Genomic DNA, 16,168 nt, shown 5'->3' with positions numbered 1-16,168 from the left:
CTGGGGCAATTGTGAGGCTAAGTGTAAAACCTTACAATAGGCAAGAAAATGGTAAGTGGCCACCTGTCCAGCCTAGACAAGTTCAAATCACCAGGACCAGATGAATTACACCCTAAGGTTCTCAAGGAACTGGCAGATGTGATCTCAGAATCACTGAACTATATCTTTCAAAGATCCTGGAGCACTGGGGAACTACCAGAAGACTGGAAAAGAGCTGATGTATTTCCCATCTTCAAAAAAGGAAAAAGAAATGGATCCAGGAAATTACAGACCTATCACTCTGACCTCAATACCTGGGAAGATTCTGGAAAAGATAATCAAACAACAAATCAGCGAACACCCTGATGCGAACAAAGTTATCACTAAAAGCCAACATGGGTTTGTCAAAAACAGATCATGCCAGACAAATCTTATTACACTCTTTGACCAAGTGACAAAATTAGTGGATCAGAGGAATGCTGTGAATATAATTTACTTGGACTTCAGTAAGGCCAGGGCTTTTTTTCTCATAGAATGCTCAGAACGGAGTTCTGGCACCTTTTTTGGATGGAACCTTTATATAGGCAAGGCGGGTTGTATGACATATGTGAGTTCCGGCACCTTTTTCTTTTAGAAAAAAAGCACTGAGTAAGGCATTTGATAAAGTAGATCCTAAACTACTACTTGATAAGATAGAAAAATGTGGGTTAGACAGCATCACTACCAGATGGATTCGTAGCTGGCTGACTGGCCATACTCAGCGTGTGGTCCACTACATGGAGTGTGTAGTGAGGTGCCCCAGGGCTCTGTTCTGGGCCCAGTGCTCTTCAACATCTTCATGAATGATTTGGATGAGGATATAGATGGGGAACTCATCAAATTTGCAGACAACACCAAGTTGGCAGGAATAGCCAGTACTCCAGAAGACAGGAGGATCTGGACAGACTTGAACACTGGGCGCTATCTAACAAAATGAAATTCAATGGTGAAAAAAGTAAGGTTCTACATTTAGGTAAGAAAAACCAAATGTACAGGTATAGTATAGGGGGTACCTTGCTCAATAGTAGTAACTGTGAGAGGGATCTCGGAGTCCTAGTGGACAATCACTTAAATACGAGCCAGCAGTGTGCTGCAGCTGCCAAAAAAGCCAACACTGTGCTAGGTTGCATTAACAGAGGGATAGAATCAAGATCACATGAAGTATTAATACCACTTTACAATGCCTTGGTAAGGCCAAACATGGAATACTGCATCCAGTTTTGGTCACCACGATGTAAAAAAGATGTTGAGACTCTGGAAAGAGAAGAGCAAAAAAGAGATGATTAGGGGACTGGAGGCTAAAGCGTATAAGGAATGGTTGCTGGAATTGGGTATTTAATGAAGAGAAGAACTAGGGGTGACATGATAGCAGTGTTCCAATATCTCAGGGGCTGCCACAAAGAGGAGGGAGTCAAGCTATTCTCCAAAGTGCCCAAAGGCAGGACAAGAAGCAACGGATGGAAACTAATCAAGGAGAGAAGCAACCTAGAAGTAAGGAGAAACTTCCTGACAGAACAATTAATCAGTGGAACAACCTGCCTCCAGAAGCTGTGAATGCTCCAGCACTGGGAGTTTTTAAGAAGAGACTGGACAGCCATTTGTCTGAAATGGTATAGCGTTTTCTGCCTGAGCAGGGGGTTGGACTAGATGACCTCCAATGTCTGTTCCAAACATTATAATTATAATTATAATTATTATTATTGTTATTGTTATTGTTGTTGTTGTTGTTATTCATCACATAGTCAGCCAGATGTTCAGACTGGATTTGGCATTTTTGTCTACCTATCGAGTCCTTACCAAGGACTTGGGATAGGGTTTGGACTAGATGACCTCCAAGGTCCCTTCCAACTTTACCATTATGATTATGTTTATGAAATCCAGAATTTTTCACACTAGGTTGGGTAACACTAAGGCTATACACACACACACACACACACACACACACACACACATCAAAACCCCACCAAAACAGGAGGCAAAAGTTAGTAAGGAGAGAAGCAATTTGTAATCAGCAAAACAGAGTGAGCTTTGGCCAACAGCAGATAAAAACCAGCTGCCAGACAGATGGGAGTATGGTTTGGTCAGAGGGAAAGCAATACTACACACAACAAGCCTCATTCCTAAGACTGGTAACAGGAGCTCAACCAGAAGAAGGTAGCTGATACCTGCTTTGAACCCCTCAAAAGCTGTGGCTGTAAACACTAGGCTAAAAGGGGAGAAATTAACTGGATCCCCTCAGCAGACCAAGATTATAAAATTCAATTTTGCCAAATCTGTTCTCCTACTTACATTTAAAAAACATATTTTTCAGAGAAAGCAGAAATCTCACTTCTATGTAAACCTATTTGTTTAACCAGAGGTAGATACAAAGGAAACTTTCCTCTCCATGAGAGAGAAAGAAAAGGAAGAAAGAGGCTATGTAGGGGTATTTGATTCAGATAACGCAAACTTTGCAAGCCCTCATAACTATGTTTTCCCAGGTCCCATCCAGGGTCTAAAGCAGGGGTCTTCAAACTTGGCCCTTTTATGACTTGTGGACTTCAACTCCCAGAATTCCTCAGCCAGGCACCTGGCTGAGGAATTCTGGGAATTGAAGTCCACAAGTCATAAAAGGGCCAGGTTTGAAGACCCCTGGTCTAAAGCATAGGTGACTCAGGAATTCTGGGAGTTGAAGTCCATGAGTCATAAAAGAGCCGAGGTTGCCTACCCCTGGTGTAAAGCAAGGAGATAAGCAATATAGAGATAGGATGATGTAAATCAGGATAAAAATAGGAAATAATTTCCCGTTCCCATATTCTGGAAAGTACTGTAAAACATGCCTGATAGGGGAACTAATCAAAGCTTCGTTTATAGTCTGTACTCATTCAAAAGAACCCTCACAGCCCCTTCTCGGCTTCCCTCCGCCCCTTCCTTTTCTGTAACCACTTTGACGGCCCTCCCTCCTGCGCTTTCCCCCAATGACATCAGTGAAGTCGCTGGGCAGACGCCGACCGCTCGCCAGTTTCCAAGAGGGCCTTGCCTCCTAATGTAGCTGGATTCGCTTCCACTGTAACCGACGAAAGGGAGAGGCCGCGAAACCCGCTGTTTGCGGTCACGGAGGTAATTGGGGCTGCTACCTTGTTAAAGTTGTCCTGGCGTGGACAGAGGGAAAAGAACTATAGGGAGAAAGGTAAGAAAGCTTCGAATTTCTGTACTTTAATAATACACATCTTCCGCGTTGGTCCCATAATATAAGGGCAATGTAAAACTCCCTGGAATGAGGAAAAGATCAGTTCGGAGCGGGCAGGTTGAAGGTAGACGCAACGTTTTAAGTGTGATGGAGGAAATGCGTATGAGTATAAATGCTATCGTACCCCGCGGCAGTGACTTACGCATTCCAGTCCTTTCAGGAGCTACGCCTAATTCTCATGAGTGTGGGATTAAGAAGCCTGCAAGGACAAGGAGGACAAGAAAGCTGGTTGAGGATTAGGAAAAGACTCCTTTTCCGATGTTTTCTGACTTGAAGTAGAAGCATCCATTTAATGTGAAGCATCTACAAGTGTGATTGGGGCACATTTAGAATCCCTATTATCTGTTTACTGTGAATGCTCTCAAATTATCCGTAGAGTTCGGATAAGGGAATAATTACCTATAAAAAGGGAAGATAGATTTAGAAGCGAAACTTTTGTATCCCCTCAAGAGAGCTCCAACTGCTTGCTTTAAATTCTCTCTCCCCCCACCCCTTATTAATGCGTTTCCGGTGGTTAGCTGTTGTATTGTTGCATTTTGTTTCTTTTCAAGGAAGAAACGAGAGCAATGACTTTCGTGCTTTGCTTTCTACTGTGGTCAGTTCTTCCCAAAGGAAACCTGGTATTTTTCTGTCTTGTTAAACAAGAAAGACCAGCATTGTGGAAGCCTGATTGCAACTCAGAATATCTGGTATTGCTATGTGAAAAGGATGTTATCCTTAAATTAGAAACGGGAAATCCTTGTGGAATGTACACATTTATTATCATAGGAATGAATTTTAAATTAGTCTATAGTCTTTTCATTATGCTGAGGCAGCAATCATACTTCAAATTAAGTCCAGTTGAAGCAGATGGGACCAAACATCAAGCTATGAACCTCTTGTTTATCATATTTTAAAATAAGATTTAAATATTTGTTTTTCTGGAACTGCTTTCTTGAGAAAATGGAGGGAAAGGTAAACATCAAACTACATAATAAATGCATTCCCAATTTTAATGAGGAAAATATTTACATCAAAATAAAAGATTATAAACTGTTATAAGTTTCTAATTTCAGCTATTGGAAATATTAGCTTTTCATTTAAGAGTAATACATAATACTGCATTCCTGATTAAAATGTTCTATACCAATTCTTATATTTATTCAAATAATTGTATATATTTCTAAATGTGCCATTATTGCATTTGATTTCAATTTTACAGCATTTTGAAAGGCCCAGAAAGCAATTACCAATATCCGCTTGTATAAATTAGTGTCCTGTAAGTGAATCAGACTTGAATCAGACTTCATTTTGTATATATCAATCAATCAATCAATCAAAATAGAGCTGGAAGGGACCTTGGAGGTCTTCTAGTCCAATCCCCTACTCAAGCAGGAGACCCTACCTTTCCAGACAAGTGACTATCCAGTCTCTTCTTAAAAACCTCCAGTGATGAAGCACCCACAATTTCTGAAGACAAGCTGTTCCACTGGTTAATTGACCTCACTGTTAGGAAGTTTCTCCTTAATTCCAGGTTACTTCTCTCTTTGGTCAGTTTCCAACCGTTGTTTCTTATTCTGCACTCTGATGCTTTGGCAGCCCCTCAAATACTGTAATACTGCTATCCTGTCTCTCCTTTTTCTTTTTTTAGCCAAATCCAAGTCCTGCATCCATTCTTCACATGTTTTAGTCTCCAGGCCTTTGACAATTTTAGTTGTTCTTTTCTGAACTTTTTCCAAAATCTCAACATTTATTTGTTGTATAGTGACCAAAATTGGTTGCAGTATTCCAGGTGTGTTCTTACTAGGACGCTGAGCTTGTCGATCAGAAGGTCGGCAGTTTGGCGGGTTGAATCCCGAGTGCCGCGTAACAGAGTGAGCACCTGTTACTCGTCCCAGCTTCTGCCCACCTAGCAGTTCGAAAGCACGTAAAAATGCAAGTAGAAAAATAGGGACTACTATGGTGGGAAGGTAACAGCGTTCCGTGCACCTTTGGTGTCTAGTCATGCCGGCCACATGACCACGGAGACGTCCTCGGACAAACGCTGGCTCTTCGGCTATGAAACGGAGATGAGCACCGGCCCCTAGAGTCGGAAACGACTAGCACGCATGTGCGGGGGAACCTTTACCTTTACCTTACTAATACTTCATGTGATTTTGATTCTATGCCTCTGTTTATACAACCAAGGATTGTATTAGCTTTTTTGGTTTCTTTTAGCACACGGCTGTCTCATGTTTAATTGTCCACTAGAACAGAGCTTTTCAACCTTTTCACAAATTGTACCACTTTTAGGTCATGACAACATTCAAGTGTCACCAGTGCTTAGCAAGGTGTCAAAAACTTGATGACTAAAAAAAAGGGGGGGGATTTTGTGTTTTACTGATTAGATTGATTTCTTGTTATGGAAATGGCTAATTTATACTATTATGGAAAAGCTGAGATTCTATGTTAATGATTCATTCTACTGCAACAGTTGGAAGTTAATGCCTTTTCTTTTCTTTTTCCCTTTTCCCCCTCATTTTTTCCCCTTTTTCCTCCCCACTGTGTCTTACTATTTGCTTTTGTATTTTATTCTATAGTAAAACATTACAAACCGTTAAAAAAAGGTAAATACTGGTTTTAATTTCTTTGGTGGCAGTTCCTTTGCTGAATCATTTTCCTTTTGCACTGTTGAACGTATGACAAATTTATCCATGTTTATTAATATGAACCACTACCTTGGTGGTCAGCTGGCTGGTCGGCCCTTCTTCCTCTCTCTCCTCTATCTTTCTCCTTACTGCCTGCTGGACTCTCCATCCACAGCCTCTTCTCTCTCCCTCTCTCTCTCTCTCTCTCTCTCTCTCTCTCTCTCTCTCTCTCTCTCTCTCTCTCTCTCTTTCCATCCCCTTCTCTGCCCCATCTTTTTTCCCCTCTCCCTCTCTCACCAAAACCACCTTCTTTTATACCCTCTCCTATCTTCCCCTCCTCCTCCTCCTCTTCCAGGTGTGCTAGAAGCACTGATTGGTGCTCCAATCCTGGGGCCTCTGCCTCACCCCGGCAACTCCAGCTGACTCACCCCAAGATCTGTCTGCTGCTCCCGGTGATTGCAGAGTCTGCCCAAAGCACCAATCAGCTGGAGCTGCACGCACCAATCCAGGGCTCTCAGCAGAGCCCCAGCAACACTGCAGCTCCAGCTGAATCTCCACCTGAAGACTGCATGCAGCTGCCAGCCACTCCCAAGCCACCAGAAGCACCAATCAGCTGGATCTGCACACCAATCCTGGGCCCTCAGCAGAGCCCTGGCAATACTGCAGCTCATGCTGAATCTCTCCCAGGCCTATTTGGTTTATATCCTTTATTAATTTTAGAAATAATTCAAGTTTAAAACATATCTAATACTCCTTTGTCCTCCCATTTGTCCCACAACAACATCTCTGTGATCATGCTGAGAGCGAGCGACTGGTCCAAAATCAACCAGTTGGCCTTCATGCTTAAGGCTGGACTAGAAACTATCATCTGGTTTGTAGACATGCACCTTAACCACTGTAGTAAAATGGCTTTTAAAACAAAATCTCCCAAATGTTTTTGAATTCTTCTAAATTAGAATTGTGAGCTATGGCAATTATTTGAGATGTACAGTATATGTGTATGGGGAAATTGCTAGAAAGAAGCAATTTACTGAACTGAAACCCATGTACAAAGATGTATTTGACATGTAGGATTTTTGTTGTATAATGAAGAATTAATGCAATTCCTTGAAATCATCTTTAAAATAAGGATTGGAACAGATAAAACTTTTATTTCACAGTGAAGACAACTTTCATTTATTTAATAATAATAAATATGGTTTATGACCAGCAAGTTAAAAACAAAAAAGAAAAAGTAATAAAGTACACAAATATCATACAAAAAGAAATAAAAGCCTAAAAAGAAAAGGTAAAACTAAAGATAAAACTATAGAATAAAGAGAGCTGGTAACAAACTGGTACCTATTACTATTAAGAGCATTGTGGTAAAGCCAGTATTTTCCTTCTCTTTTGGTAGTGGCTGGTAAAAACTTAATGACAGTTAAATTAATGACAGTTCAATTCATGACAGTTAAATTCTGACCATGAAGGAAGTGTCAAGGTATAAATCACCTTAGTAGAGGGCGAAGGACCGTGCTTCAGAGGATGCATGATGTGCATGAAGGAAGGAAATAAAACACGACGCATAACCTTACTAAATACCTTTTAATTACAAAAATATAAAAACTAAATATATAAAGAGAGCTAGCTGACTACATCCTAACGTAACAGACAGTAACAGCAAAAGTGAAAGACAATACAAGAATAACTGTGAGAAACCTTTTCTAGACATGCGCACAAAACAGTCTGAAACCATAACATAACTGGTCATATGGGATTCACTATGGTTACCAGATAAGCTATCACCACAGGTGTAGAAAGCAGGGGAAATGTACAGTTAGAAATGAACTTTTCTGACAAACTAAAAAAAATGTGCAGTGACAGGAGGGATCTACCTCAAGGTGAAATTGAATTTTATTAATGAGGGATATTAAAAGAATAGAGTGCATGTTACCGTCTCAGGAACAATAGAAAGAAATGTGGCCAAGAATTCAAATTGCAAGGAAAGATTCTCGGTACAAAAGGAATTCTTCCATTCTCCAGTATCACTGTAAAGAAGAAGTTGAGCCTGACCAGGCACAAAGTTCTGTAGTATTTTGCACAGGTAAGATTAAAATGATGTGAGGCAGACACACGTGAGTCCCAGTTAAGAACTTGCCGATGAGAATGCCCCAGATCCATCTGTAAAAAATTGCCGGTAGATTTCTACTCTGGTTATGTCTAGACATGCACATAATAGAAACTGGGAAAAGAGACTACAGACCTTTGTCTTGCATTGTGAAGAATTAATAAAGCTAGCAAACTGTTGGTGAAGTTTTAGCCAGTAAGAGATCTGACAAAGCTGAGACCTTTCTCAAGAAGAACCTTTCCTGATTCAGCACAAATCAATGCACTTGAGACACAGCAAAAAACCTAAAAGACATGCAAAAGGAGTGAATTTTAGGGGGCTAGGGATGTTAAAAAGGTAAAGGTTCCCCCGCACATGCGTGCTAGTCATTTCCAACTCTAGGGGCCAGTGCTCATCTCTGTTTCAAAGCCGAAGAGCCAGCGCTTATCTGAGGACATCTCCATGGTCATGTGGCTGGCATGACTAGACGCCAAAGGCGCACAGAACGCTGTTACCTTCCCACCGTAGTGGTCTCTATTTTTCTACTTGCATTTTTACGTGCTTTCGAACTGCTAGGTTGGCAGAAGCTGGGACGAGTAACAGGCGCTCACTCTGCTACGCAGCACTCGGGATTCGACCCGCCAAACTGCCAATCTTCTGATCGACAAGCTCAGCGCCCTAACCCACTGAGCCACCGCGTTAGGGAACTGGAAAACATCTTTGAAATTGATTTAGCTTTAGACAGGTTTGTGGTTACCAAGATGCATGTACTGACTTCTACAGTAACAAAAATCACAACATTGCCTTGGTGCTGTTATTTCCTTTGTTGAAGATTCTCATTTCTCTTAAAGAAGAAAGTTATAGATCTTAATGCAAAGAGGTGATCTTCATAGTTTTGAAGAAAATAGACTCCTTTGGCTTTTTTGCTTTAACTGGGTACAGCCAACATTCTTAGCCATAATGTGTATTATTAAGTATCAGTGATTGAAAAGTCATTGGGCAGTTTTGTAGAGATGCTTACATTGTATGTAGGAACCTCACAAACCATGTCTTTGGGTTGAAAATAAATTCCTCAGTGGCAGTTTTTGGAGTCAGACATCTTCATCAGTTATACATCCTCATCAGATATGTGATTAGTTGAGCCTAAAAGGGAAACAGCTTCATTATATTCCAGCATGAAAACATTGGCCTGTTTCTTGCACCGGCATAATAGGGGCACTGATGGAAAAATATTAGGACTATGTGAGGTTTGAAAGGCTATTTTTCTCCAGCCCTTTGATCACTTTAGTTGCTCTTTTCTGAATTTTTTCCAAACTCAACATCTTTTTTGTGATATGGTGACCAAAATTGGCTGCAGTATTCCAGGTGTTTCTAGGTTTTTATAAAGTGATACTAATATTTCACGTGTTCTTTTTTTTATTGAAAAGTTTTACAGTACATTTTATCTTTAACAATCCCCCCTCCCTCCACCCACCCCTACCTAACCCTCCCTATCCCTCCCCCCCATTCCCCCCTCCTCCCCCCACCCCGACTTCCCAGAGCTAAGTACAGGGTATAAAAACAAAGAACAATCATAAGCATCCATATGCTAACAACAATAAACTATTAAGTCTATCGCACTCTAGCTCATATAAAATAACTACAAGCAATACTAATATTACATAAAAAAGGAAAGAAAGAAAAAGAAAAAGAAAAGAAAACTTATTCAAATGCTAGGTGAAACTTTTTAGTCCCATATTTGTTCTGGATATAATCAATCAACTTTTTCCACTCCATAATATAACGTTCTTGCGAATGATCTTTCAAATAAGCCGAAATCTTTGCCATTTCCGCCAGGTCAGAAACTTTTAGAGTCCATTCTTCTATAGTCGGCAGTTCCTCCTTTTTCCAATATTGACCTATTAAGAGTCTTGCTGCTGTGATTAAATTCAACATCAACTTAATGTCCACAACAGTAGCATCTGTAATTATGCCCAATAAAAACAATTGCGGACAAAACTTTATCCTTTGCTTGAAGATCTTCTGCATATTCCACCAAATTTTTATCCAAAAAGCCTTAACCTTTTTGCAGGTCCACCATATATGAAAATACGTTGCATCTTCGCCACCACATCTCCAACATTTAGGTTGATAGTTCGGATACATACTTGCAAGCTTTTTAGGATCTAAATGCCATCTATAAAACATTTTATAAAAGTTCTCTTAGGTTTTGGGCTTGCGTAAATTTTACGTTCCTCACCCAAATCTTTTCCCACGTGTCCATTGTAATAACTTCTTGAATATTCTGAGCCCATTTTATCATACAGTCTTTAACAAGTTCTGTTTCTGAGTCAATATCTACCAATGCAAGATAAATCCGTTTGATATGTGCTGGACCCTGATTTCTAATTTGCTTTACCAGATTTTCATCAGTCATTGAGAAACCAATTTTCTGGTCTTCTTTCCACCTGGCACGTAGTTGACCATATTGAAACCAAGTTTGAACGATCTTCTCATCTCGCAAAAGATTGTACGGCTTCAAACACCAGACGTTCCTCTCCAAACTTAAGATCTCCTTGTACGTAGTTACATCATGTTTGAAGCCAACATTTATGTTTTCTATTGCATGTTTCGGGATTGCCCACAACAGCATCTTGTAGTCTAACTTATGTCTATACTTCTTCCAAACTCTCAACAATGCCTGTCTTAAAATATGCACTTTAAACACATTATCTACCTTCTTATCATACAACAAATATGCATGCCAGCCAAATAACAAGTCGTGGCCCTCAAGATTTAATAATCTCCCTTGTGTCAAATTAATCCAATCACTTATTCCTGACAACGCAGCAGCTTCATAATATAATTTAAGATTGGGCATTTTAAGACCACCTCTTTCACGCATATCCTGCATAATCTTAAGTTTAACTCGTGGCCTTTTCCCTGCCCATACAAATTTATTGATACCCCGTTGCCATTCTTCCAGATTAGAGTCTTTTTTAAGAATCGGTATCATTTGAAATAAAAATAAAAATTTAGGCAGGACATTCATTTTCACTGCTGCAATTCTTCCCAGTAAAGACAATTGCAATTTTTCCCAGCTCTCCAATTCTTTTTGAATTTTCCCCCATAACTTTTCATAATTATTTTTATATAACTTTGCATTTGAGGGTGACAAATACACCCCCAAATATTTAACCCTTTTAACAATCTCAAATCCAGTTAATCCTTCCAAAAGGGCCTTTTGCGATACTGTCATGTTTTGGCTAAAATTTTTGTTTTTTGTACATTAACCTTAAATCCAGAAACCTTCCCATATTGCGTTATCATCTCCATCAGGTCCACTACAGAGTTTTCTGGCTGGGTCACCGTAACAACCAGATCGTCTGCAAACACCCTCAGTCTATAATCCTGATCTCTAATTTGAATACCCTTAATTTTTTCCGAATTCCGTATTTTTATCAATAATATCTCCAATGTTAAAACAAATAATAGAGGTGATAACGGACACCCTTGTCTTGTGCCCTTCTCAATATTGCATACTTCAGTCAGACTATTATTTACTATTATTCGGGCAGTTTGCTTTTGATATAATGCCCTAATTGATTGTAAAAATTTATCCCCAAAATTCATTTTATCTAGAACTTTCATCAGAAATTGCCAATCCAGTTGATCAAAAGCTTTTTCAGCATCTAGAAAGATTAACGCCGCAGGGATCTGGTTGTTCCTTTCCAAAAACTCCACCACATCAACTATATGCCTCACATTGTTTTTCATTTGTCTACCACTGATAAACCCAGTTTGATCCCCATGAATCATCTGTTGCATAACCCTCATCAATCTATTAGCTAAAACCTTAGCAAATATCTTGTAGTCTGTATTTAAAAGTGATATTGGTCTGTAGTTTCTTACTTGGGTAACATCCTGATCTTCCTTCGGAATCAAGGAAATAAAGGCAGTTCTCCAAGACGGAGGCACCCTTCCTCCCCTCTGAATTGTCTGAAACAATTCCCTTAATGGCTTTATCAACTCCAATTGTAGATTTTTGTAATAGACCGCAGTCAGTCCGTCCGTGCCTGGCGCTTTGTCCACCTTCAATTGCTTAATTGCTAAAAGAATTTCTTCATCTGTTATCAATTGATTAATCTCTTCCTTTTGTTCTTGTGTAAGATCCGGGATGCTAGCATTCTTCAAATATACATCAATATCTGTTTCATTAATCTTATCCTTAACATATAATTTGGAATAAAAGTCCACAAAGGCTTCCTTAATAAGATCCTGCTGAAACACAACCTTGCCTTTATGTTCAATTTTATCTATGTTAGAAGCCCTTTGTTTTTTCCTTAACCTGTAAGCTAACCACCTACCTGGTTTATTGGCATTGCAAAAAGTATTATGCCTAGCAAACCGTAAGTTAGTTGCCACCTGATCAGCCATCAACTTATCAAATTGTCCTCTTAGCAAATTAATAACCTCTTTAATCTTCACATCTGATGGGTTCAAAATTAGGGCCTTTTCTTTTTCCCTAATTTCATTCTCCAGTTCTTTCCTCCTAACTTCCAAATTACGTCTGTATTTATTATTCATATATATTAACACCCCTCTCATATAGGCTTTGCTAGCATCCCAAACCATGTCCATAGAAGTATCCTTATTCATATTAATTTCAAAAAAGTCCTTCATCTGCTTTTTGCATTCTTCCACATTTCTCTGATTTCTAAACAAATTCTCATTTACGCGCCAGGAGCGCCTATCTCTATTATCCTTGTTGATCTCTAACCAGACTGGACTATGGTCAGATATAGTTCTTGCGCAAATCTTTATCTTCTTAATCCTAGAAAAAAAATCATTAGTCAATAATATAAAATCAATCCTAGAGAAAGATTGGTGTCTATCAGAGAAAAAAGTATAATCCTTTTCATGTAAATGTGTTTCTCGCCAAATGTCACGCAACTCCAGATCATCCTTCATTTCAAAAAAAGATTTAGGCAATCTAGCATGACTCGGGGCATGTTTAAAAAAACCAGATTTGTCCAGCTGTACATCCAAGACACCATTCCAATCTCCCATAAAAATAAAAGATTTATAATCCAACTGGGTAATCTTCATATGTAGTGAACTATAAAAGTCAGCTTGTTGTTGATTAGGAGCATACAGTCCAACTAAAAGCGTTTTTTTGCCTTCTAACAGCAAATCTATCATAACATATCTTCCTTGTTTATCTACTTCAATTAGTTCCGCTGTCAGAGTATTCTTAACATAAATAACCACTCCATTTTTCTTATTCATTGCAGAGGCAATAAATTGCGTACCCAACCTTGAATTCAACAAGTACTTTTGGTCCATAACCCTAATATGCGTTTCTTGCAAGCAGATAACATCAGTCTTAAATTGTTTTAAATATTGAAAAACTTTCTCTTCTGTGGTGAGTTTAATCCATTAACATTCCAGGTTAGGAACTTAGTCGCCATTCTTGGCATCCTGAAGCTTCTGGAGCACATCTGCCAGGACCCCTTTAACTTCCTTAGGCCGCGCCCCTCCCACAGCTTCGCTATAAGTACGCTTTGGAGGTTCCATAACTTTCTGCTGGTCTTGCTCTTGCTCTTGTCTCACTCGTCTTAAAGCGGCACGCGTCATCCTCTGCTCTCTAGCAGCTGCCGATGAAACTGTAATTTGATCCCCTCCAGTACCATTCTCCTCTGTCTGTATTCCTTCAGCATCTTGAGGCTTTCCCTCACCATTTCCCTTTACAGATTCCAAAAGTGGTAGGGGGGTTGCTTTTAAAACTTTACTGTAAAAATCACGTGGCTGCATCACTGTGACCAAACGGTGTCTCTTGCCTTCATGCATCACCACCATGCCCACTGGAATCTCCCATCTAAACTTGATGTCACATTTCTTAAGTTCCTGTGCCAAAAAGGCAAAATCTTTCCTTCTCCTTAAAATTTTTGGAGGAATCTCTTTTAAAACCAAAACTTCTTGCTCAGCAACCACAAGCTTAGTATCATAAGCAACTTGGATAACTTCATCTCTAATTGCTCTCTTTGTAAAGTAAACCACCACATCTCTAGGTAACTTCCTCTGCCTTGCAATCCATGAGTTCACACGAAAGATTTTGTCTATACTTCCCTCAATTTCAGCTGCTGACTGACCCAGTACTGCTTCCAAAGCCTCAGAGACCAACTGCTTTAAATCTTCTTTAGGGTTCTCTTTTAAGCCTCTGATTCTAATAGCAAACTCCATCTGATGGTACTGGACGAGGGTCAAGTCTCCATCCATTTTATCCATTGTATTTTCATTCTCTAATACTTTTGCTTCTAATATGGAATTCTTTTGACTAAGATCCTCCATTTTTTCATCCAAACATTGAACACATACGGCCACACCTTCAATTGCAGGCAAGATGTCTGCCCTCATTGCTCTAAACTTCTCTTCTATCTTCTCCTCCAGCTTCTCCTCCAGCTTTTCCATCTTTTCATCCATCATATCTGACATTAATTGTGAATGCTTTTCGAAGGCATCCTGTAAATCCTTAAGCATCAATGCCGGAGCAGGTGCAGGAGGAAGCAAAGCTTGCAACGAGGTCTGTTGCACCGGGGAAGCCCCCGCACTCCGGAGAACTTTGGAAGTTTTAGTCACCATCTTCCCCCACTTTCACTTACGCACTTTCACTTTTAAGAGCCATAAAGTCCATTGAACTAGAGAGTAAAAGTCCACTTCACCTTGACCTCCTGTACCGCTCTGCCTGCGTCTTCACACTCAAGAGTCTTTCCTTCTGGCAGGGGTGGTTGCTAACGCTTGGCTCTGCTCCAAAAAACACGGAGCAAAGGCACTGCGCAGCCCGGAGCAAACCCAGGCTTTGGGGGGGCTCGATCCTTCAGCCGCCCAAACTTAAAGCTCAGGCGGCCCCGGAGAGCTCAACCCCTACCTGGGGCCTCACCCCCTCCTCTTCTCCCGGGGAGGGGGCTTCCGAATCACCAAAAACAGCTGATCGGTGCTGTTTTCAGCAATTCAACAAAGCCGCGGAGCGGACAGCCCGGAGATGGCTGTCTTCAGCGTCGCGTCGCCACCGGAAGCCCATATTTCACGTGTTCTTGATTCTATCCCTCTGTTTATACAACCCAGGATTGTATTAGCTTTTTTGGCTGCTGCTGCACACTGCTGGCTCATAGTCAAGTGATCATCCACTAGGACTCCAAGGTCCCTCTCACAGTTACTGTTTTTAAGCCAGGTCTTGCCTAATCTGTACTTGTACCTTTGATTTTTCCTGCCTAAAAGTAAGACTTTGCTTTTCTCCACATTGAAACACTTTTTGTTGGATAAGGCCCATTGTTCAAGTTTGTCAAGATCTTTTTGGATCCTTAGTTTGTCTTCTGAGGTGTTGGATACTTCTGCCAGTTTGGTGTCATCTGCAAATTTGATGAGTTCCCCTTCAATTCCCTCATCTAAGTTATTTATGAAGATATTGAAGAATACTGGGCCTAAGATGGAACCTTATGGTACCCCCTGCTCATTCTCCATGTGGATATAGTGTCATTGAGGATTACTCGTTGAGCACGGTTTGCCAGCAAGCTACAGATCCATGGTGGTGATGTTGTCTATTCCACCTTTTTCTAGTGAAGTCAAGGAGTAGGTTGTGGTCTACTTTATCAAATGCCTTACTGAAATCTAAGTATTCTATGTCCACAGCATTTCGCTAGTCTACTAGTTTAGTCACTTTATCAAAGAATGAAATAAGATTGGTTTGGCATGATCTTTTTTAACAAACCTGTGCTGGCTACTAGTTATGACTTGCTTCTAGTTGTTCGCAGATCTGTTTTTTTATTATCTTTTCTAGGATCTTCCCAGATATTGACGTTAGACTGATTGGTCTGTAGTTTCTTAGGTCTGTTTTTTTCTCTTTCTTGAAAATGGGAACCACATCAGCCATTTTCCAATCCTCAGGTACTTCCCCAGTGCTCCAGGATTTGTGAAAGATATGGTGCAATGGTTCTGAGATAACATTTGCCAGCTCCTTCAGAACTCTGGTATGTAGTCCTTTGGGTCCCTGCAATTTATATGGCAAGGAAATAACAGGCAGTAGAGAGAAAGCAGGGCTGCTTAATTCATTCTATGCATTAGACTTCATGCAAAAAGAAACTATAGCCCAAACTTACCAAAAACAGAACGTAAAAGACAGGGTAGGAATGCAAATTACAATAAACAAAAATAAGGTAAGAGAACACCTGTCAGTTCTAGACAGATTCAAAT

At 40.2% G+C, this 16,168-nt stretch overlaps 1 protein-coding gene across 1 annotated transcript in view; it reads left to right on the top strand.

Annotated features, from left to right (window-relative positions):
• Positions 1 to 3,038: 3,038 nt before the first annotated feature.
• Positions 3,039 to 16,168, top strand: part of SH3BP4 (SH3 domain binding protein 4) — a 100,563-nt gene continuing 87,433 nt past the window's right edge. The window contains exon 1 of the mRNA XM_081315311.1: positions 3,039 to 3,187. The gene's annotated coding sequence lies outside the window, so the exon portion shown is untranslated. The remainder of the gene's footprint in view (positions 3,188 to 16,168) is intronic.

This window comes from Vipera berus, assembly GCF_964194415.1.
Source record: "Vipera berus genome assembly, chromosome: 1".
NCBI lineage: Eukaryota > Metazoa > Chordata > Lepidosauria > Squamata > Viperidae > Vipera > Vipera berus.
Note: the sequence above shows the minus strand (reverse complement) of the source record. Positions and strands in the feature narration are given on the sequence as shown.